This window comes from Phacochoerus africanus, chromosome 16, assembly GCF_016906955.1.
Source record: "Phacochoerus africanus isolate WHEZ1 chromosome 16, ROS_Pafr_v1, whole genome shotgun sequence".
Taxonomy (NCBI): domain Eukaryota; kingdom Metazoa; phylum Chordata; class Mammalia; order Artiodactyla; family Suidae; genus Phacochoerus; species Phacochoerus africanus.
The window spans coordinates 43,731,394-43,755,995 of record NC_062559.1 but is presented as its reverse complement, the minus strand read 5'-3'; the positions used below and the strand labels follow the sequence as shown (position 1 = coordinate 43,755,995).

The 24,602-nt window shown below is 43.4% G+C and overlaps 1 protein-coding gene across 2 annotated transcripts in view; it reads right to left on the bottom strand.

Moving 5' to 3' along the window:
• TRIL (TLR4 interactor with leucine rich repeats) overlaps window positions 1-24,602 on the bottom strand; it is a 129,123-nt gene that overhangs the window by 76,717 nt on the left and 27,804 nt on the right. The gene's annotated exons all lie outside the window — the stretch shown is intronic.

Sequence of the window (24,602 nt, the reverse complement as noted above, 5' to 3'; positions counted from 1 at the left end):
ATTTTGGAGCTACCACATAATTTTTTGGTTACCCGTTGTTTGGCTTTCAATTTGAAAATGCCTTCTACACAGACAAACATAAAAGTCTGCTCTAAAAGATTTTGCATTTTTTTTTTCCTGCCTTTCTGGTTTCTTATCCAAATGTGAAACCAATAGCTTTGTTCCCATTATAGCTTTCTTTCCTCCTCCTAAAATCTGGGCATTTTGAGTGGGTGTTTAAAGACACCTTCCAGTATTCCCTAAGGCTAAAGCAACAAAAACTCACTCTCTGTTTTTGAAAAGTTAGAACAGTTGGAAACTTTTGAACAACCACTTAGTGCCAATGCTGCCCTTGATCTTCTTCTTACAGTACATGGGGTTTACACTTTGTGAGCCAGATTCAATCCCCATGGACCTCTGCTAGAGAACTCAGGAAGACATCTCCCCACATGTCTGCAGGGAGTATTTTCCGGCCAGAATGCATAAACCATTGAGACCATCTCCCATGGAGTCTGCTGAGAGAAAGATAATCCATTACCCTCCAGGCATTTGGCTGGGGTGAGAAGGATGGGGGAGCCCCGTCTCCAGTGATGCTAATGGGAGGTACATTTGAAAAATCTCTCAAAAGCCAGATCCTGGAATACAGTTCTTTCTCCCCACAGGTTTTGCATTTCTCAGAAAGCAACATTAGGAGAGACACAGAACCAGAATGTAAATCATAACATTTAAGACAATCTATAAATCAAAAGAAGGGATAAATATATTCTATTTGCATAGCCTCTCTGAAGAGTTGCATTAACCAAATCGAGACACGTGCCCTGGTTTCAGAAAGCTTCCTCACATCGGCCCAATAAAATCAGCATCTCTGAGAGACCTTCAACCTGAACACTTCAAAGTGACACATGGCATTGCTTTTATTGTTACCACAGCATCTGACGTTGAAAGTCAATGAAAACCAGGACCAGAGAGGGTTAAATGCTTTCATAGAAACAAAATGCCATTTGCTGACGCTGAGTGCCAGCACATCATTAAGGGAAAGATAGGAGTGAGGACTTCTTAAGAGCTGACATTAAAAATTGAAATCCATTCTGTAAAAGACAGGCCTTGTGTATTTTTTAAAGCCCAAAGCCATAGCAGCTAAAGGGTAATAAAAATCACATATAAGAACATTATGGTGGTTAAATTATTCCCAAGAACCCTTGATCCGGGATTTGGTATATATTCTATAAATTTGGAGTATATATCTCTATGAAAACTCCACCCAAAGCTATGGAACATTTCAAATCTCAGAGTGGGGAAACCCAACAATCTGGTAGAAAAATGGGCAAGTCATCTGCAAGCATGCTGTTCACAGAAAATGCAGTTTAAGCGAAATGCAAGGATTTGAAAAAATACTTAACCATCATCAAAATTAAAGAAAATCGGAGTTCCTGTTGTGGTGCAGCAGAAACGAATCCGACTAGTATCCACAGGGACACAGGTTTGATCCCTGGCCTCACTCAGTGGTTAAGGATCTGGTGTTGCTGTGAGCTGTGGTGTAGGTTAAAGACACGGCTCGGATCCTGTGTTCCTATGGCTGTGGTGTAGGCCTGCAGCTGTAGCTCCGATGTGACCCCTAGCCTGGGAACTTCTATATGCTGCAGGTATGGCCCTAAAAAGAAAAAAAAAGAAAGACCATCAAGTCAGAAACAAAAAGTATGTTTTTCATCTGTGAGAAGAGCAATGATGAACTAGTTTGGTGACAGGAAGATGTAGGGAAAAGCCATGTTTAGTCTCTGTGAGTTAGCTGTGTATTTGGAGATTGAGGGGAAATAGAGAGTTTGGCAATATTTAGCAGGAAAAAAATGTATAAATCCTTCTAAAGGTTTACAAGTGGATATACAGCAAGTTTTTAACAATAGAAAGCAATCTAAATGTTTAGGACTGGCCACACTGGATGAAGTGCATCCATTAGTGAAATACTTGGAGCATTCTTTGGTACACCAAGGAAGATCAACAAATAGACACTGACTTGGAAAGAACTTCAATGTGTTAAGTTTGGGGGGGGGGTTACGCTCCCTTTTGTGTAAAAAAGAAAAAAAGAAACATATGCAAATGTTTATATGTTTGCATAGACATAGAAAATTCCAGAAGGAAACATAAGAAATCATTGATCATGGTTGCCCCAGGGAATGGGACAGTAATTTGTGATGGATGATATGTTTTTTGTAGAGTTTTCAAAGATTTTATCATGTCACATCACATCGTATTATTATTTATATACATTGTATATATATATATATATATGTTCAAGGAGAAATGCAGACATGTTCAGAATGGGATGAAGGTGGAATTGTGAACGCTGCCCTGTTTCTCTTGTTTAAGTTGCTGGAAAGCAATATGGGCCCCCCCGCATGGACAGCTTAGAATGGAGGGAGCCTTGTCCTCTCAGCAGCCGCCAGAAGACAAGCTCAGTCATGCGTATATGGTACTCCTGGAAGTCCTTCATAGCAGAAATTGTCCTACACCTCTTTTCCTTTTTTTTTTTTAACTACAGTTACTGTGCTGTACATTGCATCCTCAGGACTTACACATCTTTTTTTTTTAATTTAATTTTACTGGAATATAGTTGACTGGAATATATGTTGTGTTAGTTTTGGGGAGTGAGAACCCAGGACTTAGATATCTTGTAACTGCAGGTTTGCACCTCTGACCACTTTCATCCATTTTACTCACCCCTACAGCCACCTCTGGCAAAACCAATCTGTTCTCTGTATCTGTGAGCATGGTTTTTGTTCTTTTTAGATTCCACATATGAATGAGATCATTTATTTGTCTTTCTCTGTCTGATCTCACTTTTAATTGATGCCCTGGGCGTAAAGAAATGATTCCCATATTTAGAACTCCGTCTAAAGCAGTAAGTACATCGATTCGGACAAAGTAAATGTTTTACCAGCTATTGGTTCCCATTGAAAGTATGCATTTTGACAGACATTTTTGACCCAACAAATGCTTACTTTGCAGGCAGTATTTCCATGAGTTTCAACAAATATTCGCAAATGTTTGTTGCCTTTAGTTAACTTAAGTCAGTTCTATAAATTTAACTTGGAAGTATATGACATAGTGTCAAAAGAGGAAGAGGGATTGACAAGTAATAAACAGTGGTGGTACAGATTTTCATTTTTAAGTAAGCATTTGATGAAACACTGGATTATCACTTTCCATTGAAAAATCTATTGTCAGTGTTATAGCAAGAAATGACCTGCTCATCCAAACACCAATCACTGACAAACTTTGCCATCTCTCCTGTATGAACTGCATTTGGAAATACTAAAAAGGAAGTAAAAGGCTAAAAGCCAACAGAGCTATCACAAAACCATGAAAGAGTCAAGGTACATCTCATATTTGCTCGTGAAATTAACAGAGAAAGGAATGAGAAATGACAATGAAGGGAAGCAATTGAAAAGCATCAAAAATCTCTTCTAGAGGCACTCAATTTCAGGAAAAGACTCCCGGAGAAGCCACTCAGATGCACAATGCAGGGAGGGGTGTCTGGCTACAGATTTGCAACCCCATAGATGGCCAAGGTGGATTCCATGTCTATTTTTCCTTCCTCACGACTCAAGCTCTGAGCTTCCAAATTGGAGGAGGGCTGTTCTTCCATTGTGGATATAAGTCGGCCAGTTTTACCAGGAGTGGTCCTGGGTCACTCCTGCAGTTTCTAATGTCATCCTGTCCCCTTTCACTATCAAAAGCGTCCTAGTTCGGATACATTATATAATCACCTAATATAAGCGGATTGAAGTGGGAAATGAAGAAGAGGGCCCCTTGGGTTATGATTGCTGCACTGGAAACTTTTCTGAACACCTTCTCACATTCAAAGTAATTGATGAGGGTTTTGTTTTTGGTCTTTTTGTCTTTTTAGGGCCACGCCCACGGCATATGGAGGTTCCCAGGCTAGAGGTCTAATCAGAGCTACAGCTGCCCACCTACACCACAGCCACAGCAACGCCAGATCTGAGCCACATGTTCGACCTACACCACAGCTCACGGCAATGCCAGATCCTTAACCCACCGAGCGAGGCCAGGGATGGAACCTGCAACCTTATGGTTCCTAGTCAGATTCATTTCTGCTTTGCCACGACGGGAACTCCTGATGAGATTTTTTAAAAATTTCTTGGAAATCAATTGGATTTCTCTGTAGATACTACTCTACATGGCTCAGAAAAGAGAAAAGGATTCTTCTCTGTTATTTACCTAAAGTATTTTGTCTGTAGGATGTAAAACACATCATAGTATATTTTAAGTCTTATCATTTACTCTGTAGGGTAGGTAAACTTCTAAGATAGCTTGCAATAACCCCCACCTCCTGGAATTATTCTCTATATAATCCCATCCCGTTAGTGTTCTAATAAAAATCCCCTCTCCTTGGCTGGACCAAATGACTTGCTTCTAACCAATAGACTATGAGAAAGATTATGGGGGGGGGGTCACTTTGTGATTAGGTTACAAAAGATATGATTTCCCCCTTATTAACTCACATACGAACTTGCTGGTTTTGATGAAGCAAACTGCACCTTGAAGAGGTACATGTGGCAAGAGATAAGGGGAGGCTTCCAGCCAACAACCAGTTAGAAACTAAAATTTTCAGTCCAACAACTTTAAGGATCTGGATTCTGCCAACAACTATCTAACTGAGCTTGGGGAGCTTGACTCTTCCTCATGCAAGCTTTCAGATGAGACCCCACCCCTGGCTGATACCTTGATTGAAGCCTTGTGAGGAGTCTTTGAAGCAGAGGATGCAGCTAGACTGTGCCAGATTCTGGGTGCACAGCAATGGTTAGATAAGAAGTCATTTTAAGCTGCTAAATTTGGAGGTAATTTGTTACCTACATAGATAACTATTAGATTCTGTGTGATGCTGGTAAAACCACTTAACACACCTCCACGCCTCAGCTTTTCTCTTCTGCCTGGTGCAGAGTAAGGCTGAATGTACCAATGTTTGTGACCTAAATGAAAAGGATACATGGGTTGGACTAGAAAATCTATAAAATCCCCCCGAGGCAAACACTTGGCAATGTCTTGTTTCAAAAGTGACAATCCTTGCTGACAGATTTTTTTTTTAAATAGGTGTCGCACTACTTTTCCTTCGATGCTCCATTTTTCAGTGTGCTTTATACTGCCTTATATTTTCATTTGCTTTTAAAAAGATCCTCAAAACAGAGGCCTCTTGTTTGAAAGGTTGCCTCACCAGCTTTTTTTTTTTGTTTTAAAAATATTCCAACCTGTGCGTGTCTGCGCAGCCTGGCTAAGGATCACTGCAAACCTTTGATGGAGACGGTCATGCGTCCTGCAACTTTCAAGCAGAGATGTGTGTGTTTTACGATCACTGTCTCACCTGGCTCCAGAGCAACACCTGCCTCTCATTTAGGATGCACGGCGACTGCAGCCTGGCCAGAGTGTTCAACACATTTCGTTTCACCTTCCTCTGAATTCACGGGTAGAACCTTTTTATAAATCTTCCAGATCATTTCCAAGAAGCTCTGGTACTAAAATACCACAGGTCTGTGCTAACGCTGCTTCCATGAGGATTAAACTTTGCTTCGTTGTGGGTAAAAATGGTGTTTTACAGGCTGGAAACAATGTCTTTGATGCTAAAATCATTCCCAGGGTGAACTCCAAAAATCTTTTTGGAGGAGACACTTTAAAACTCTTTTACCAAAAAGTCTTTGAACAATTTTAAAATTTATTTTATTTTGGAGGCAGTTATTTAAACTGTGAAAGAAATGCACTACCATCCAGTGCCACGTTGCACATATACACACACAGGTCCACACACGCAGCTCCAAAGAGTCAACCAATTATGTCACTGTCACAACGTGCCTGGGCTCAGCAGTACAGAGGTAAAATATTCAGACTTGGGGTGTGTTTTCTTTTATTCGTACGTGGATATTCTTTCTGGCTTTATCTGATGAGTCGTTGACCCATCATATTATTCTTATGATGGAGAGTTCCTGTCGTGGCTCAGTGGTTAACAAACCTGACTAGTATCCATGAGGACGTGGATTCAATCCCTGGGCTTGCTCAGTGGGTTGGGGATCCCGAGTTGCTGAGGCTGTGGTGTAGGCCAGTGGCTTGACTCCTAGCCTGGGAATTTCCATATGCCATGGGTGCGGCCCTAAAAAGACAAAAGACCAAAAAAAAATTGTTCTTATGGTGGTTTTCTATGAAACGGCCTGATTTTGGTTTAAATAAGTAAACAAAAACACTGCCTAGAAAGGTCTCCCTTCTTGAAGAGAACAGTGGGAGAAACAATATGAAATTTGTGGAGTTCCCGTCATGGTGCAATGGAAACAGATCCGACTAGGAACCATGAGGTTGTGGGTTCGATCCCTGGGCTCGCTCAGTGGGTTAAGGATCCAGCACTGCCATGAGCTGTGGTGTTGGTTGAAGACACAGCTCAGATCCCACGTGGCTGTGGCTGTGACTCTGGTGCAGGCTGACAGCTGCAGCTCTGATTTGACCCCTTAGCCTGGGAACCTCCATATGCCACAGGTGCAGCCCTAAAAAGACAAAAAAAAAAAAAAAGACATTCGGGTACCTGAAAAGAGATTGTAGGTTATAACTTCCATTTTCTAGAATCAATGATGTCTCTAGAATATCTTTTATCTTTTGGGAGAATTTAAAGGATTCCTCTTACCCCCACTGCAGGATATTGCTTGTCCCCTAAGTGTGGATTAATATGTTAGCCATGCACTGTTTCCACAGAAGCCTTGTGAGGTGGCAATGTCCAAAGTCGAATAAATAAGTGTATCTAGTGCCGATGCAGTAAGTCCACCATCCTAACTAATGAAAAGGTTCAGAGCAGGTGTGCTCTGGACATGCACAAGCATTTCACTGTCACAATGCCAACTGTTTCTGGGCAGAGTCAACGAAAAGAAGTTGTTAGGAAGGAAAGGTTATTAATGCCAGTGCCTGCGATTTCTGCAAGCTGGTTTGGTTTGTGTTTTTTTTTTTGTTTTTTTTAGTGTAGTTTAAAAAATGGGATTTCACATTGTAAAGCATCTTTCAGGTAAATTTAATTCAATCACCTTATGGTCGGAATTGAGAAAACCAGGATCACCAGTGGGTGTGTACTTGAACTAAATCTACATCTAGTGGAAGATTCAAGACTGGCTCATAAAGGAGGCTACTGCAAGGGTGAGTGAATGACCCTGAATAATTAATCAGGAATTAATGAAGATCCAAAGCTGAAAGATGGCAGAAACACAAAACCTCTAAATTTATAGTTTATATTAAAAAATAGTTTATTAAATATTTATTAAATTTAATAATAATTTAATAAGTTATTAAAATTTAAATACATTTAAATTTTATTTTAAAATATTAAATTTAAAATGATTAAACCTAGTAATTTATTAAATATAAAATATTTTTATTACAAAAATATTTGTGGAGTTCCTGTTGTGGTTTAGCAGGTTAAGAACCCGACTAGTATCCATGAGGATGTGAGTTTGATCCCTAGCCTCACTCACTAGATTAAGAATATGGCATTGCCACAAACTGCAGCATAGGTCACAGATACAGCTTGGATTCTGAGTTGCTGTGGCTGTGGTGAGGCCAGTGGCTACAGCTCTGATTCAACCCTTAGCCTGGGAACTTCCACATGCCTCAGGTGTGACCCAAAAAAGACCCCCCCCAAAAAAAGACATAAAAATATATTTGTGAAGAAGCATATTAGAATGATGTATTATATATGATGCTGGAGGGAGAGGTTCAGGTACCCCTGGCTGTTGGCAACAGAGAAAATCTCTCCCAATGCTTTATTAGCATCCATCCTACTTAACAGATAATATGAGATCCCACAGCTGAAAAAAAAAATGAAAACTGAGAGTGAATTTATTGCCATAACTAGGGAAGATTTTTCCATTAACTTATGAACAGCATGAAGCTGGACCGAAAACACTAATCCTTTAAAGCCCAGAAAGTTTGCTAGCAACACAGGACCAACCTGCCAGAGGAGAAAAAAAAAAAAAAAAAAGGTAGAAATCGGCTTTATTGCCTCCCTTGGGGTCTGATTCCTGGCTCAGAGACTAAGAGACTAACCAAAACACTAGAAAACTAAAATTACAATAGCGCGAATAAAGTTGATGGTAATATGATCAAGAGTAAAAACGATGCTTTAGGACAACAAATCACTGAGGTGAAGAAATCCCTTGAAGGATCAGGAGAAAGGACAAAATAATGACACCAATGCGAAGTGATTGTTACAGAGGCACAAATAAGATTCATCCTATAGGAGTTCCTGTTGTGGCGCAGTGGTTAACAAATCCGACTAGGAACCATGAGGTTGCAGGTTCGATCCCTGGCCTTGCTCAGTGGGTTAAGGATCCGGCGTTGCCATGAGCTGTGGTGGCATTGCTGTGGCTCTGGCATAGGCCGGCAGCTACAGCTCTGATTAGACCCCTAGCCTGAGAATCTCCATATGCTGTGGGTATGGCCCTGAAAAAGACAAAAAGACAAAAAAAAAAAAAGATTCAAGGTATAAAGCACAGGGATTCCAACCTACAGGGTTCAGAAAAGCTCAAGGTAAAACTGCCACAGACTTGATGCCAAAGTTATGACTGAAAGGGCATTAATACTTATGAACTTACTGATTTTAATAGTTATAATTATTTAGTTTTGAGGTGTTTTAAAAATAAGATTAACCAATGAGGAGAAAGTAAACATTAAATAAATCAAAATAGAAACATGAAACTAGGTCATATGTATCAGCTATAACAATAACTATGAATGGCTTAATAAAACTTCTTTTTTAAAGACATTATTTTCGAGGTGGATTCAGAAACCTAAAGGCAGTTATAGGCTGCTAATAAAGGAGATGCCTAAACCAAATAGACACAAAAAGTTAAATTATAGGCCATTAAGAGAGTGTGCTCATGGCGCAAATATAAACAAGTAGACCAGGGAACAGGACAGAGAACCTAGATGTTTAATATCATCAGCTATCAGGAAAACTCAAGTTGAAACCACGAGATACCACAGAAAAGCCACTGGAATGGCTGGAAGTAAAAAGTCTGACAATACCTGGTGCTAGGAAGCAACCAAAGCTCTAATCCACTACTGCTGGGAGTGACATTGGTACGACCACTTTGCAACATGATTTGGCACCATCCATGCAGCCTGAACACCGGCATAGCCAATTATCCAGCATGCCAGTCCCGTTCAGCAAACTGAAACGTACACGTGGGCACACCAAAGACGAGTACAGCAATGTTCCCAGCAGAATGGGGCCGTGGCCGAAAGCTGGAGACATGATCGTAAACTGGGTAACTGGTGGCGCAGTTAAGAATGGATTTCTATTCAGCAATCAGGATGATGGTGCCATTTCTACGTGCCCGCCCACGAATGGCATCAGAAACATGCTGAATGTGAGAAGTCAAACACGGAGCCGTACAATGGTACGATTTCATGCGTAAAAGGTACAGAAGCAGGTAAAGCTAATCTTTGGTGTTAGGTGTCAGATTATTGTTTATCTTTGGGGTGGGGCTGTGACGGTTAAGGGGCTTCGGGAACCTTTGGGGTGGGGCGCTGGCGATGTTCCCATTTCTTGATCTGCGACCTGGTTACACCAGGGAGTTACTGGGGCCAATTCATCAAGTTACACATTCTCATTTCTGTATAGAGGATATATGGCAATACACATTTTTAAAAATTTAAAAGCAAAGTATAGGCAGGTTTGCCAAGCAAATACCAACTAAAAGTAAGCCGAGGTAGCAATCCTGATATCAAAAAAGTCAATTTTGGAGTTCCCGTTGTGGCTCAGCAGTAATGAACCCAGCTAGTATCCATGAGGACGTGGGTTTGACCTCTGGCCCAGCTCGGTGAGTTAAAGGATCCAGCGTTGCCATGAGCTGAGGTGTAGGTCACAGATGTGGCTTGGATCTGGCATTGCTGCGGCTGTGGCGCAGTCCAGCAGCTGCAGCTCTGGTTCGACCCTTAGCTCAGGAACCTCCATAAGCCACAGGGGCCCTAAAAAAAAAAAAAGAACTGGACCCCAACCTCACCCTGTGCCTCCAGGGCGCTGACACGGTCTCATGTCTCTGGAAAGGCCATTTTATGGCATGCAGCATTACATGAATCAAAGAATGTCATTTTATATTGACAGAAGATCAATCCACCATAAAGGTCATGCGTTGCAAACCTCTATGCAGCTAATGCACTAGAATCAAATGATACGAAGTAAAATTTTTGAAAAAGAAATTTACCAAAACAGTATTGTCAGGTACACCACGTAGATTCCCATATAAACATGTGCCTACTAATTGATGAAGCTCGAAGCATCGTCTACAACTTGAACTCTCTCTCACAAAGGCTAAGAGCACAACTGCCACCTCTTTGGTCCGAAAACCTGTAGCCTAACACAGCTCTGCTCCAACCTATAGTTCCAACCAGCTAATTGATGGCAGGTCCAATATACACGGACCCTCTCTAGAGAAAGAGTGGCAATGTGTCCTCACTGTGCAGCGTATATTTGGGACAGGCGATGACACAGCAGACAGGAGGCTGCATCAGATGGGCCAGAGTGGGACGAGAAGGTTTCCGGGCAACTGGCAGCACTGATGCCTCCCCAAAGCCATCACTGATCTTGGTACCCGTGTGCCCACTTTGTAAAGTCTTCTGCTTTTAGACCTCGATCGTGCCCTCGGCACCAAAAATAACTATAGGGACCACTGGTTCTCAAAAGCACCTCCGGTCTTTGAATTGGCCCAGCCATTACCTGGTGTGTGAAACTGCATGGACCCAGCACTGGTTTCCTGTCTTATGTGCAGGAAAACTAGAAGCAAAGAATGCCAGCGCCTACACGTTGGGCACCTGGCCTAATTTTCTTGTGCTGTCTGCAAAAGGAAATGTGGACGGTTCCACCTACACCCACTCACAACTTTGTTTATTTTCCTTTCAAGTCTCCTTCAGGGGCCAAGACGTTGGTGAGATGAATAGTCCATTTATTGCCCTGGGTTAGGACATCACAGTCTGTCATTGCACCATGTGTTTTTATGTGTGAACTTGGATGCTATATGAACACTTAAAGTGAGGGAGACAGCGGGGGAAGGACACACACAGCCAGTGGGGATGAATGGACTCATTTCAAGACTGATTTAAAAGAGGTCCTCGCAGACCCTACCCTGGATTATCAATGGGTGGCAGCTGTAAGAAAATAAACAATTCGGGAATGAAATATGTGGAAGATAGCACCAGGACATATTAAATAAAGCTGATGCATTTAATCGGCTAGGGTGCATTTGTGACCTTCACAGCCAAAGGAGAATTTGCAAATACTGTGGCAAGCCAGAGGAGACGCTAACGGAGTGAAGGGGAGCGACTGGTATAAACGATGGGTAATGACACCCACCTGCCCGGCTGCCATCATAAGACAACAAAAAATAAAGGCAAATGCCCTAAGTGGGGAGTGGGCACAACTGCATTGCTGATCATGAGCACAGGAATACAAAAGGGTCTTATAGAGCCGTCCCACTGAGCGACCGGACTGCGAAGAAACGGAGAAAGCGTCAGGGCCCCGGAAGCAGAGGGTGAGGTTGGGCTCCACATCCCGGCAGACAGAAAATGGAGACACCAGAAAGCGGATGATGAAATGTTCTGGAGGATGAAAGACTGACCAACAGTAGCTGCCTTGCCTGAAGCCCAGGATAACCTAGGGGTGGCTTCAGCACTGGTACCCCGTCTTCCTCTGCAAGGACAAAAAATATCTTAAGTTCGGATAGATGCCCAAGAGTGGGGTTGCTGGGTCATATGGTAGTTCTGTGTATTGTTTTCTAAGGTACCTCCATACTGTTCTCCACAGTGGTTGTGCCAGCTTACATTCCCACCAACAGTGCCGGAGGGTTCCCTTTTCTCCACAGCCCCTCCAGCACTTGTTATTTGTGGACTTACTAATGATGGCCATTCTGACTGGTGTGAGATGGTATCTCATGGTAGTTTTGATTTGCATTTCTCTAATAATCAGGGATGTTGAGCATTGTTTCAAGTGCTTGTTGGCCATCTGTCTATCTTCCTTGGAGAAATGCTATTCAGGTCCTTTGCCCATTTTTCAATTGGGTTGTTGGCTTTTTTGCTGTGGAGTTGTATAAGTTGTTTGTATATTTTAGAGATTAGGCCCTTGTCAGTTGCATCATTTGAAACTATTTTCTCCCATTCTGTAACCACTCTTGGGCATATATCCAAACAAAATGCTCCTTAAAAAAGACACATGCACCCACATGTTCACTGCAACACTATTTACAAGAGCCAAGGCATGGAATCAACCCAAACGTCCACTGATAGATGACTGGAGTAGGAAGATGTGGTATATATACACAATGGAATACTACTCAGCCATAAAAAGAACAAAATAATGCCATTCGCAGCAACATGGATGGAACTAGAGACTCTCATACTAAGTGAAGTAAGTCAGAAAGAGAAAGACAAATACCGTATGATATCACATATCTGGAATCCAATATACGACACAAAGGAACCTTTCCACAGAAAAGAAAATCATGGACTTGGAGAATAGACTTGTGGTTGCCAAGGGGGAAGGGGAAGGCATGGGAGGAACAGGGAACTTGGGGTAAACAGATGCAGAATGTTGCCTTCGGGATGGATTAGCAATGGGATCCTGCTGTGTAGCACTGGGAGCTCTGTCTAGTCACTTATGATGGAGCACGTAATGTGAGAAAAAAAAATGTATACATGTAACTGGGTCACCATGCTGTACAGTAGAAATATATATATATATATATTTATATGATAAAAAAATTAAACTTCCTTCAAACTGAAAAAAAAAAAATATATATATATATATATATACATCTTAAGTTGATCTAGAAGCCAGTCAAGCAGGGACCATTTTTCTTGTCTTCATCGCCCAGAAGCTGTTGTTTCTCCTTCACTACTGATGTGTTCTTCTCCTAAGGACCTGGGACTCCTGGAATGCATGGTGTTCCTCCTTTGTTAAAATTGTTAGCAAACTCCAAACTAAGCCTATGATTCAGCCTCCCCGAAAGTCTCACAGAACTTCCTTTTCTGCAGCAAGCTTTGTGGACTCTCTCCAGCCTGGGTCTGTTTTAGGTCTCTTTCCTCTTCTCCCTTTTCCTTGTGCCTCCTGCCCATTTTTATGTTGTTTTGTATTTTATGTCGATTTCAAAAAAAAAAAAAAAAACCACCTTAACTCTTTTGACACAAAGGCCTGGTATTAATAAGTGGCTTTGGGGCGACTTTTCATAATTGTGGTCCATAACCTGTTATTTGCCTTAAAAAGGACATTTTTTTTTTAAACAAGATTGACAAATACGGAAATTGTGAAATTTGGAACTTGGAAGAGGAATCCAAATTTCTTGCTTTCGCTGTTAGTTTACACTCCTCAGCAGGTAATGAAAATATTTTAGATCTGTGGTCACCTTCGGGAGCAAGGAAAATACCAGGGAATTCATACAAATTCTACCAAAACCAATATATAATGATCCATATTTTAAAGGTTTACATAATAAAATAAATTACAACACTTCCTTAACCTGTTTATCATATTTTCAGGGCATGTTATGTTTCAGGTGGGCATATGTTTGACTCTTTATTTGGTATCTGTATATTTTACTTAAGATTGTTTTATTAGGAAAGACACACACGTTTATGTTACTATGTGAATGAATGATAAAGCAAAAGTTTTCATTCCCTTTGATCTCCTCATCTTGGACCCCAGAGGTTAGGGTTATTGGCAGTCTGACACCTGTCCTTCGGGAATTTCCTAGGTGTCCACACACACAAATGCATAAATATGTGATGTACATTTAAAACAGAAGCTTTCAAGTGTAAACGGATCAAATGAACACACCACAATCAGCTTCCCCTTTTGGTGATCTTGGTTGATATTTTCAGTATTTGCGCTCATTTGATTCAACAGCTAAAGTGGGAAAACAGACAGTGGCCACGCTAACCCAGCATCTACCCACATCATTTTGTAGACATTCCACACTGAATCCTAACTGGTGTATGTAAAATCACTTGCTGATTATCTCGTTCATGTACAGCAGGATTTTTGTTGTTGTTGTTGTTGTTGTTGTTGTTGTTGTTTGGTCTTTTTAGGGCACACTCGAGGCATATGGACATTTTCAGGCTGGGGGGTCGAATCAGAGCTGTAGGTGCCGGCCTACGCCCCAGCCACAGCAACGCAGGATCCGAGCCGCACCTGCAACCTACACCACACCTCACCGCAATGCTGGATCCTTAACCCACTGGGCAAGGCCAGGAATCGAACCTGCATCCCCAAGGATACCAGTCGGGTTCCTTTCAGCTGAGCCACAACAGGAACTCCTACAGCAGGAATTTAATGAAGACAAACATGGTTGTATTTCACGTACTTCACTGGTCACATGTCAGTGGCTTCAGATTCCTTGGACAGGACTTGGTTCTCACCAGCAAACATCTTGGTGCCAGTAATGGTCAAATTTGTGTTAAATTAGTAAATTCCCATAACGGCCACCAGAGGGCATCAACCACCCAAAGCGTTCAAAGCTATGGAGCCCCTAGCCCTGCCGGCAGATGGCTATCTCCTAGCTTGAATGTGTGCTTCTGGTCACTGGCTAGTTTTGAGTTGTTCTTTTTTAACTCCCATAATGTTTTAATGGGACATGATTGACACCCTTCCGCAATTACTGAAAGAAACAATGCAGGAAAAGAGCTTTACACAATGCACTGCAAAATAAACATTTAGTTATTATTTTCATTCTTATCTCATGGCAGGGGGGTGGAGCAGGGGGAGGGTGGGCAGGAAAAAACAGAACCATCCCTTGCTGTGATAGTCTCCCTAACAAATTTATCCTTGCCAGGCCCTTCCATTTAATATACGTCCAATATAGGATATCCCATTTCCAAAAGTGCTTCTGCCTTGAACTGCTTAACTGATTAAATATAGATGAGTAAATCTAGCTAAGCACACTTTAAAATTTTATTTTGATTCATATTTCTTTTTAAAAATGTATTACCTTATGTACCCCCCCCCCAATAAAATGTACTTTGTGGAAGATACGTATTATATGTAATTTTTCATCAGCCAATTGGGGGAGATATCTTTTAAAAGTGAGTTTTCTTATTTTCCACCATCACAAAGGCAGGATTGTGGCCCAGATTAAGTTTGTTATCACTCACAAACATTACTCAAGCACTTTCATGCCAAGAACAAATGGAAACTTCCACTAATAGTTCACAAAAGCAGCTGAAGGGAGGCTCCACCGAATTTTTTAAAATTTCCACATAATCTATATATTTTAGAGGTAAAATGGGGAAAAGTGTTTTAATATAAACAGAAAATAGACGTTTTGATACTTAATTGCCAATAATATTAAAAAGTCAACGGTTTAAATGAGTAGTGAAGGACAGTAAGTCATGAGGCCACACGATGGCGCCATTTCACCGACTTGAGAAATGCTCGCCAGGAAGCAGGTGAAATAGAAAGACCATGGTTATACAGGAAGGAATCACCTGCATATTACTCCAAATTTGAAGGAAAGAACCCAATAGAGCTTAACATTTAAAATTAATTTTTATAACCTATATAAACAATAAAGAAGGACTGAAGTGTAAATATAAGAAGTATGAGGAAATCTCATTACTGAAAAGTGGATTAAGAAATTGTGTAGAAAGACTCCATAATGCTAACTTACAATATTGCTTTTTTTTTTTTTTTGCTACCCCACGGTATAGGGAGGGTACATTCCACGGTATGTGGTGTACCCTATGGTAAATGGAGGGAACCCCACGGTAACTTTCGGCAGAGCTCAGATCTGAGCCGCAGTTTCCACCTACGCTGCAGCCACGCTCCATCCTTTAACCCAGTGCGCCAGGTCGGGGATGGAAACTGCGCCCTGGCTGCAGAGATGCCACAGATCCCTTTGCGCCAAAGCAGGAACGCCTACTATTGCTTTAAGAGCAATATTTTATAGCTCTCTCTAGAGAAATAAGGAATTTCCACTTGCATTACTATGTTTTGTTGTTCCAGTGAAGCAGGCAAGGGAGACTTTATCCCCATTTTACAGCCAAGGAAACTGAGACATTAAGAACTTAAGTGATAGCTCCTAGCATCCAAAGACTGCAAAGCCTTCTGCAGCACTGAGGAGCTTCTGGGGTCCTAGCCCCTCACTGATGCCTGTGAGGAGGGTAAACTCCACAGGCCCTTCACCAGAGCCATTTGGACACTCCGGCTCTTAAGCGCGCCCCACACCTCACCCAGGTGGATCCGGTCACATCCTGAGGTTTCCATTCATTCCCATCAGCCAGAGAGGGCTGCGACCAAAGCAGTGATCATACAGAAGACCACAGCTTCCAGACGCACAGAATTCCCAAGGAGCCTGCCTTCCACGCCAGGAACGTAAAGCAATTCGTTATCTGCACCCTCCCATCAGCCACGGAGCAGAAACCTGCATCCTGGGTCTAGTCTCCTGAGAGGGGACCACAGAAAACAAAACACCATCCCCTCATTGCTTATTCCTAGAGAAGGCAATGGATAATATGATCACGTACACGATGGATTGGATCCGAGAGACAGGAGAAAAGGCAGAGACAGGAGAACATTAAATAGGGAATGGATTTTCCCCCAATATTCAATGTCTCCTGTAGTCAACAGGGAAGGGGGGTGGGGGGACGGTGAGACACATGCAAAGAGACACACACATAACTTTCAGTATCCAACGCTCTAATAAATCCCCCCACCAGGCAAAGGCTGGTCAATGCCAGGCGCTTGGCTGGGGGCTTTATGTAGCTCGTCTCTTTTCATCACCCTTGTTTTACAGACATAGGGGAACAAAAGAGGTTCCAAGAAGCGAAGTTCACACGCAGAGACTTGGAACCCATCTTGCCAAGCACCCTGCACCAATATTCTTGACCACGAACGACACGGCCTGGCAGTCCTCTTCCAGGATGTGGGTTCTGAAACGGTTCAGGACCTTCCTGCATGGACACAGGCTGCTTTCGGCTGCTGATCACTCTGAGTGAAGGCTCCTGAGACTAGATGCAGAATTTGAAGAAGGAAATGAAGGCGACGCCTTGGGACTTCTTTAGCTCAGGCCACTGGGAGTGCTAGGAAGAGTCACCAAGGGCTCCCGGGGTGGGGGGTGGGGGGGTGCAGGGGAAGCCGGGTTGCACTCAGAAAGCATTTCTAAATAAGCATTTTAGGTACCTTGTATAAAAGATACCAAAGGACTGAAACCTCCAGGTTTCTAGTAATTTGCTGTGATATATTTTTTTCATTTTCTGTAAATGTTACTATCATGCTTACCTTTGTATTTGTCATTGCATAGCCTTCTTTTTTTTTTTTTTTTGAGCTCCCCAAATGACTTCACAGAGTCTAGGTCTGCCCCTGCCTGTTCCTATGCTGTTAAATATTTTGCCTCTCTTCTCCTGATAGGCTGAAACAATTTCTCATAAATCGTCAGGCTGCCATTGTGGGCAGAGGGCCTGAAACAGCCTTGTCCTGGGAAAGGAGGGGGAAGGAAAGAGAAAAGGAATGGAGAGACGAAGGAAGTGGACAGGATTTTATGGAGCTGGAAAATCAGTTTGATCCTTGGAGGAAGAGTGAGCACAGGTAACGGCCCCCCTTTAAAAAAGCCGGCCTTCTAAATCAACTGGGTCTCGGCTCTTCTGACAGTCCTGCCACACTCAGAACAGCTTCAACAGGCTATCCAACAACAGGCCAGAGGGTCCCGTTATCAGGGACTCCGTATGGCTAGGGACAAGACCTCGACTTTACTCCTTCGATTTTTGTTTTTTTTAACATTGTGTTCATAGGAATCACCCAGTTATATTAACCACTGATGATCAATCATGTATCAAGTTCCTGAAATGATTCAGCCACTAGTTCTGGACGTTGCAGCAGCCCCTGTCTCTCACCCCCAGTCATCTTCGATGCTGTGTCTGCAGAGCTGTGAAGGTCGTGCAGACCCCTGGATCTGCAGATGGGTAATTCAGCGACTGCACCAAGGTCACTGGCCCAAGCTACCTGGGTTCACCATCCATGTTGATCATATTGACAACTCCATGGGTGATGACTCTTCTTTTATACCTCCACGGGTGTCACTTTTTCTTTTAGGTATTATCACTAGAGTATTAGGGCTCAGGCTTGTGTCAATTTGGGGTATCAGAGTCATGCTACGCAAAATGGCAAGGAAAAACAGATCATATAAGCTTTAGAAATATAAACCAGCACAAAGGAAATGCCTATTCTTTCCCATCTTTTTAATAAAACACCTATGCATGTTTTATGGTCTTAAAACACATTTACTTTTAAGCCATTCACACTGAGAGACACGAAGAGAGAAGGGGAGTTTTTTCAAACGTGGGGCATTTAAAGGAGGTAGTGGCGTATCTTCATCGGGAGTGTGTTCACAGAAAGCAGAAATAAACAAGGGCATGTTTAGTCTGGTAAGCCTGTAAATCTTAAGGAAACCCAGCTGCCGCCCATCCCCAAGGCTTCGGCAGATTTCCTGTTCACAATATCTGACCCTGCAAGCTCTCCGTTATTTGCTGTTCTTGGTTGGTATGGCCTAAACGCCGAACTACTTCAGGAGTGCCAGTCTACAATTAAACTTTTGGGGTCATTTGTTTTACCTAATTGTTAAGAGAAATCCTAGCTCCCATAGTCTTCAGTACAATTTTATCGTATGCAAACAGAAAACCCCCTTTGCAAAAATAAATAATTACAGAAATAAGAAGTAAACATCTATCGTGAATTCGCCGCCCAAGCAGGGGTGGTGTTTGAGCGTTCTACTTGGGCATCATTAAGTATATAGTGGAAGCCCACGTGAGTATGTAAAGCTACTTTTGAAAATGTCCTCTTGGAAGACCGAGTTTAACTCTAGGCAGAGCAGCTTTCTTTGACTCTGTTCTCTTAGCTCCTACCCTTTTTTTTTTTTTAAGCTACTCCCAAAAGCCTCATGGGATTACTGAAGCTTCCGGAAGTTACCCAATGTCACCTACTGACAGAAGCAAGCCATTAGAACGGTGTCTAGTGATCTGAAATTCAAGTCGGCTCATCCAAAGCTCTTAAGATGACAAATGCATGCATTTGCAGGGCTGCTGCTGTCCCACGGGGTTAATTAACTACAAGGTCTGGACGTGGCCAAGGAGGATAGAGGGGCACTGGCAAAGCAGAGCCGCCCTCCACTAGGGGAAGTTTTTGAGGTCCAGCTTAAAAGCAGCAACAGCAAATGATTATTTTTTCAGCTGAATCATGCCTATTTTTCACGTAGCAGCTCTCTTCAGGGGATTCCTCGGATATTTCTAGCCACAGGATGCTCTTTTTATTTAAAATGGAAGCAGCTTTGCATTCTCTCCACAAAGAGGCCCAGAAGGGGCCGGCAGGAGGGAACAGGGGGTCACGGGGTGCTGGAACGCCCCGGAGTGGGGTGGCAGGAAGGCCGGGTGGTGCTGTGGGAGGAAAGGGCGAGGCTGGGAGGAGAAGGCGGCGGATCCGCACGCGGCGGAGCCAGAAGCTACAGGGTTGTTTGCACCCGCCCACTTCCTCAGCCGGTCCCCTGCCTGGCTTCATTCTGAAAGGCAATTTTCTCTGTGTGCCATAGCACGAAGTGACCGCTAGAGGGCAATGTGGTGCAGGACAAGAGCTCGGGCTCACGTTGCGGTGAAATAACACATAGTTAAATAAAACATACAGGTGCTGTAAAGAAGTGTGCCGCCTGTGTATGCTTTCCCATCCCTCTTCCCCTTCACGCCCCCAAATATCCAAAGTTAACTGAGGGATGAAGTACCGTGGATGGTAATCCACTATTTGTTCCCTCTTAGGTCCTGAGAATTAGAAGGAACTTTAGAGAAAAACTGAACTCCTCAACCTCAAAACAGTCTAATTTCTGGAAGGGTTTTCTGCTCATAAGTCCAAATGACCAGATCAAAGAAGTGCAACTCAGCTAGTAGGGTTTTTGCTCCTCAAAAAAGTGGATAGCGTGAAAGTTGCGGGGTCCTGGTGCAAAGCAATAGCAGAGTTTGCAGATGCATTTCTGTGCAACAGGAGAGTAATCTAGTCCTGTCGCATTTTAAACCAGGCTCACTCTCCTCGTCGTCTATACGCATCTCCTATGCACTGTGTATCTTTTCCCTAAGTGGACCGGTCAGTATGACTGGAACGTGTAGAGGCAGATACACGGGGTGTTTCAGATCCTTACTGGCCCTATGAGACCCTCCCTCCTCTGTACTTGGCTCCTTCCTCTCAGGTGATGAAGCGCTCAGGGAACCCTCCGTGTCCCCAGCAAAGCTGTCACCAGCTGCCCTTGCACCACATCCGGACTCTTGGGTCCTGGACTGACTGACAGCAGCGGATCCTCTGGCCCCGCCCCCACCCCCACCAAGCCAACTCCGCCCCAAGGCACTGTGGTCCAGGCCCTGGCTTCCACCACTGAGCATCTGCGTGGCCTTACGCAAGTCCCTCAGCCTCCTCTGTAAAATGGGATGATAACAGGCCCCAGCCCCGCAAGGCTGTCGTGAGAAGACGAGCTGATGCATGTAAAGCCTGTGGTCTGTAAGCTGACAGGCATTTTCCCCCTTCTCTCTCCGCAGGGCATGATTCACTGTTTCTTCTCTCACAGGGCTTCGCCCAAGTGCACCTGCAACCTCTGATTGTCTCATCGTTTACTGTTTAAAAAATACTTATTTTGTATGTCATCACTGCATGTCTCCTCTTATTATTAGCTCATTCAACTGTTTTGGCCAGAGATAGTGCCGAGCAGTGACGGCAGTCTCAGCCCCGGAGTGCCCGAGGCTGAATCTCTCTGCCCCTCAAGAGATTTCTGATCTTGAACAAGTTACTTAATGTCCCCGTGCCTCATATTTCCCATTTCTAAATGGGTGTGATAATAGTATTCATTGCTATGATAATTAAATTAATATTGTTAACATACCTGGGTCGGTGCCCGCCCAGCACACAGTAAGTACTAAATAAGTAAAGGAAAGCAACACTGATGAGGTTACTACTATGTCCCCAGCCCGTAAAAACAACAGTCAAATGTGCCAGAAGAAGCAATGATGGAACGGCCGGGGCTAAACTTTGAGGGCAAGAACTCCAAGGTCATCCATGCTCCGTGGGTGGGCTTGAGGGGAAAACTCCCTTTGTTTGCATCCAGGACGATTCATGTGCAGGAAACACATTTGGTCCAACCTTCTAATTTTTGCAAGAAGTCACCTTGAACACAACTGAGTTGGTACTGCCCAGTTCAGCGGGAAGAGGGCCAGGACCAGGGCCAGACCCACAGCGGCCGCCTTTCCCCCTCTGTTCAGTACGTGCCGTAACTGCAGTGTGGATTCAACACTGTTATTAATGACTTGCCACCCAGCTTCCCCACATCCTGAAGGGGCATCACATGTCTCATCACGTGGCCCTCCAAGGATGTTTGAGGTCTCAAGGGACACGAAATCCAAAGTACCTAGAACACATTAGCTGATTCTTTTTCCTTCTACCAGTGGGTTTCATTAAGACCATGGAAAGAAACATGGAAAGGAGATAAAATCATAGGGTGAGTAAGCAGAAGTAGGACATTATGGAAGCGGTCTTTCAAAATCTGCTGTCCTGTAAGGTCACTCCAGTAACATCTTAGAGTCCCCAAATGCTTTTCATATACTGCTGGTTATTTCTTGGTCTCTCCAGTTTCTGAAATCTAAGGGCAAGGAAGGTCACCATAACCTCTGCCCACAGCAGCCAGAGCACAGTGCCAGGCACATGGCACATCTTAAAAATGTGTGCGGCTGCCTTGGAGGGTGACGTGGACCCAGGCCCATGAGGACAGCATTTCCTAGAGGGTGGCACATGGACCACTGCTGTCCATCTGAAGATTTTAAGTAGAAAAAGAAAGATGATTTCAGTTAGGACGTGGATAAAGTACTAAACAGCATCGAATTATAGAATGAGAAAATTCTTCCTCTTTCAATCATCCTTCAACCTTTCTGATTCCTTCAGGGAGAAAGTCTCCATTTGTTCTAAGATACTGCATTGTTTTTGTTTTTGTTTTTTTTCTGGTTGCTCCCACGGCATGCAGAATTTCCCGGGCTAGGGATCGAACCCATGCCATAGCAGTGACAATGTCGGGTCCTTAACCCACTAAGCCACAAGGGAATTCCAATATGCCAACAGGTCTTAAGGTGTCTTCAACTTCCTCTCTCTGTCTCTGTATCTCTCTCTATATTTCTATCTCTCCCTCCACCCTAACCCCAATATCTTGGACAAACTAAATGAATCTAAGAATCAGAATGTTTAGCAAGCAACATATCTACCTAGAATGTAATACACTGTTCTCATTGCATCTATTTAAGAATCTCTGAGTTCCCACTTGCTGCAGTGGGTTAAGAATCTGATTGCAGTGACTCAGGTCACTGCAGAGGTGCAGGTTCCATCCCTAGCCTGGCACAGTGGGTTAAAGGATCCAGCATTGTCACGACGGCAGCATAGGTCACAGTCTGTGGCTGAAGTCCACCCCCTGGCCTGGGAACTTCCATATGCCACAAGTGCAGCCATAAAATTAAAAAAAAAAAAAAGAAAAAGAAAAAGAAAGAAAGAAAGAAAAAGACTGTCTCATTCACAGCATGCGACAACATCAGTTTTGCATTTTCCATCTTTGTGGCAGAAGCAGTTGTGCTCAGCAGATATTCCACATGCTGTGCTCCACTCTCCAGCCCCTCTGCAGTCAGGAGGGACCCTGTGACTTTTCCTCTACTTTTCCAGGTTCAATAACTCAGTCTATAACTGACAGGAAGATTAACAGAAGAAAAGGTATACAGATGTATTGTTTTTAAATGTTATATCCTTAGGGGAATCAGAAAAAAACCATAAATATCCCCTAAAAGCATTGAGATTTGAGAGCTTACATAACTGTCTTAACAGGGGAAGGGCGTGGGGACTCGGGGAGAGTATGTGGTTTTTGGGAAGGACGAATGGACCCTTAGAAGAATGGGTGGGAGATGTGATCACCTGTGACACTGTCTGGATGTGGCGCCCACCACTAGTCGCCTCTCCTGGGATAAGGGTCAGTCGTCCTGGTTGATAGAAATTCCGGGGGAGGAGACATGACAATTGAGCTGCTTTCAGAGCATCTGTCTTCAGGCAAGTTGGGGGGGGGGGGGCGGGATTCAGAGAAAGTCTTTCCCTGCATTTGCTGTTTTTCGAACACCTTCAGCTCAAAACAGTCAATACGCCAAAGCGGCACATTTGGGGGCAGCCCGTCCTGAGCTCCTTCTGCACATTCTCAGAAGGTGGCATTATAGGATGGAAGAAGCCTGGGTCTAAGAGTCACCACCTGAGAGTTATTTTCAAGAAAAGCTGCCCTGGAAAGTCATCTGCCTCACACTGGCTTTTACATGAGTGAGAAATAACCCTTTGCTGTGTTAAGCCACTGAGATGTCAGGGTTTATTTGTCACTGCAACAAAGCCCAGCCTGCCCTGACTAATACAATGAATTTAATTTGTTTTTAAATTTTAAGTGAGTAGATATGAAGAAAATATTAACTAAATAATGGTCCCGGATCTAAGAGATTGTGAAACTGGTACTCAAATGCCACTCAGAGTTGCAGAGTCTTAGAGCTGATCCTTCAAAGGAGTTGAAAGCCAGGGCCCACCTGCCCTCATGATGTCCTCCCAGGGACCAGGACCAGGCTGGGGTCATGGGCAGCCTGGGGCTACAAACAGAACTAAGGGAGATAGTGTCAGGCACCAAATCTGAGCCTCGGTCTCCTCGGAAAGCAGCTGAATTACCAACTCTTTTATCATTAGAATCATGAGGAGGCTGGCAGAAGACACCTGAACTTACTCACTTTTCCTTGGGCAGCATGATGTACTCTTACTACTTTTTCTTTCTTTCTTTCTTTCCTTCTATCTTTCTTTCTTTCCTTCTTTTTTTTTTTTTTGTCTTTTTTACCAGGGCCGCACCTGCAGCATATGGAGGTTCCCAGGCTAGGGGTCTAATCGGAGCTGTAGCTACCAGCCTATGCCAGAGCCACAGCAATGCAGGATCCAAGCCACATCTGTAACCTACACCACAGCTCACGGCAACGCCAGATCCTTAACCCACTGAGCAAGGCCAGGGACCGAACCCGCAACCTCATGGTTCTTAGTCGGGTTCATTAACCACTGAGCCACGATGGGAACTCCTACTTTGTCTTTTATGAAAGTCAGCTTTCCTGTAGCCCTGTCCTGTCTCTGGGCGGCATGTATGATTCAATACCACGTACTTCAAGGCCAGTTTTTCCCTTTTCAGTCTTCATGCACTGATTTGAAGTCCAAACTATGTGCTCATTCTCATTATAAAAGACATGGGAATAGACACACATATTTTCATCTTGGGGATGATTTAATTCTAATCAAAAATTATTCTGTTTCCAAGTGGGAAATGAGGCACATGGAGTTGATGGCTTCCAAATAAATTCTCTTTTCAAAAGAAGGAGCTGGGTGGATTCATCTTGAGACTTAGATATCTCTGGGGCCCAGTGACAAAGTAGGAAAAACACAAAACAAGTCTGACGCCAGCGTTGGCTGTTGGTCTTTGAGCAGGTTGGCTTCCTTCTCTGTGCCTGTGTTTTCCACCCTCGTCATGGAAGGATTAACA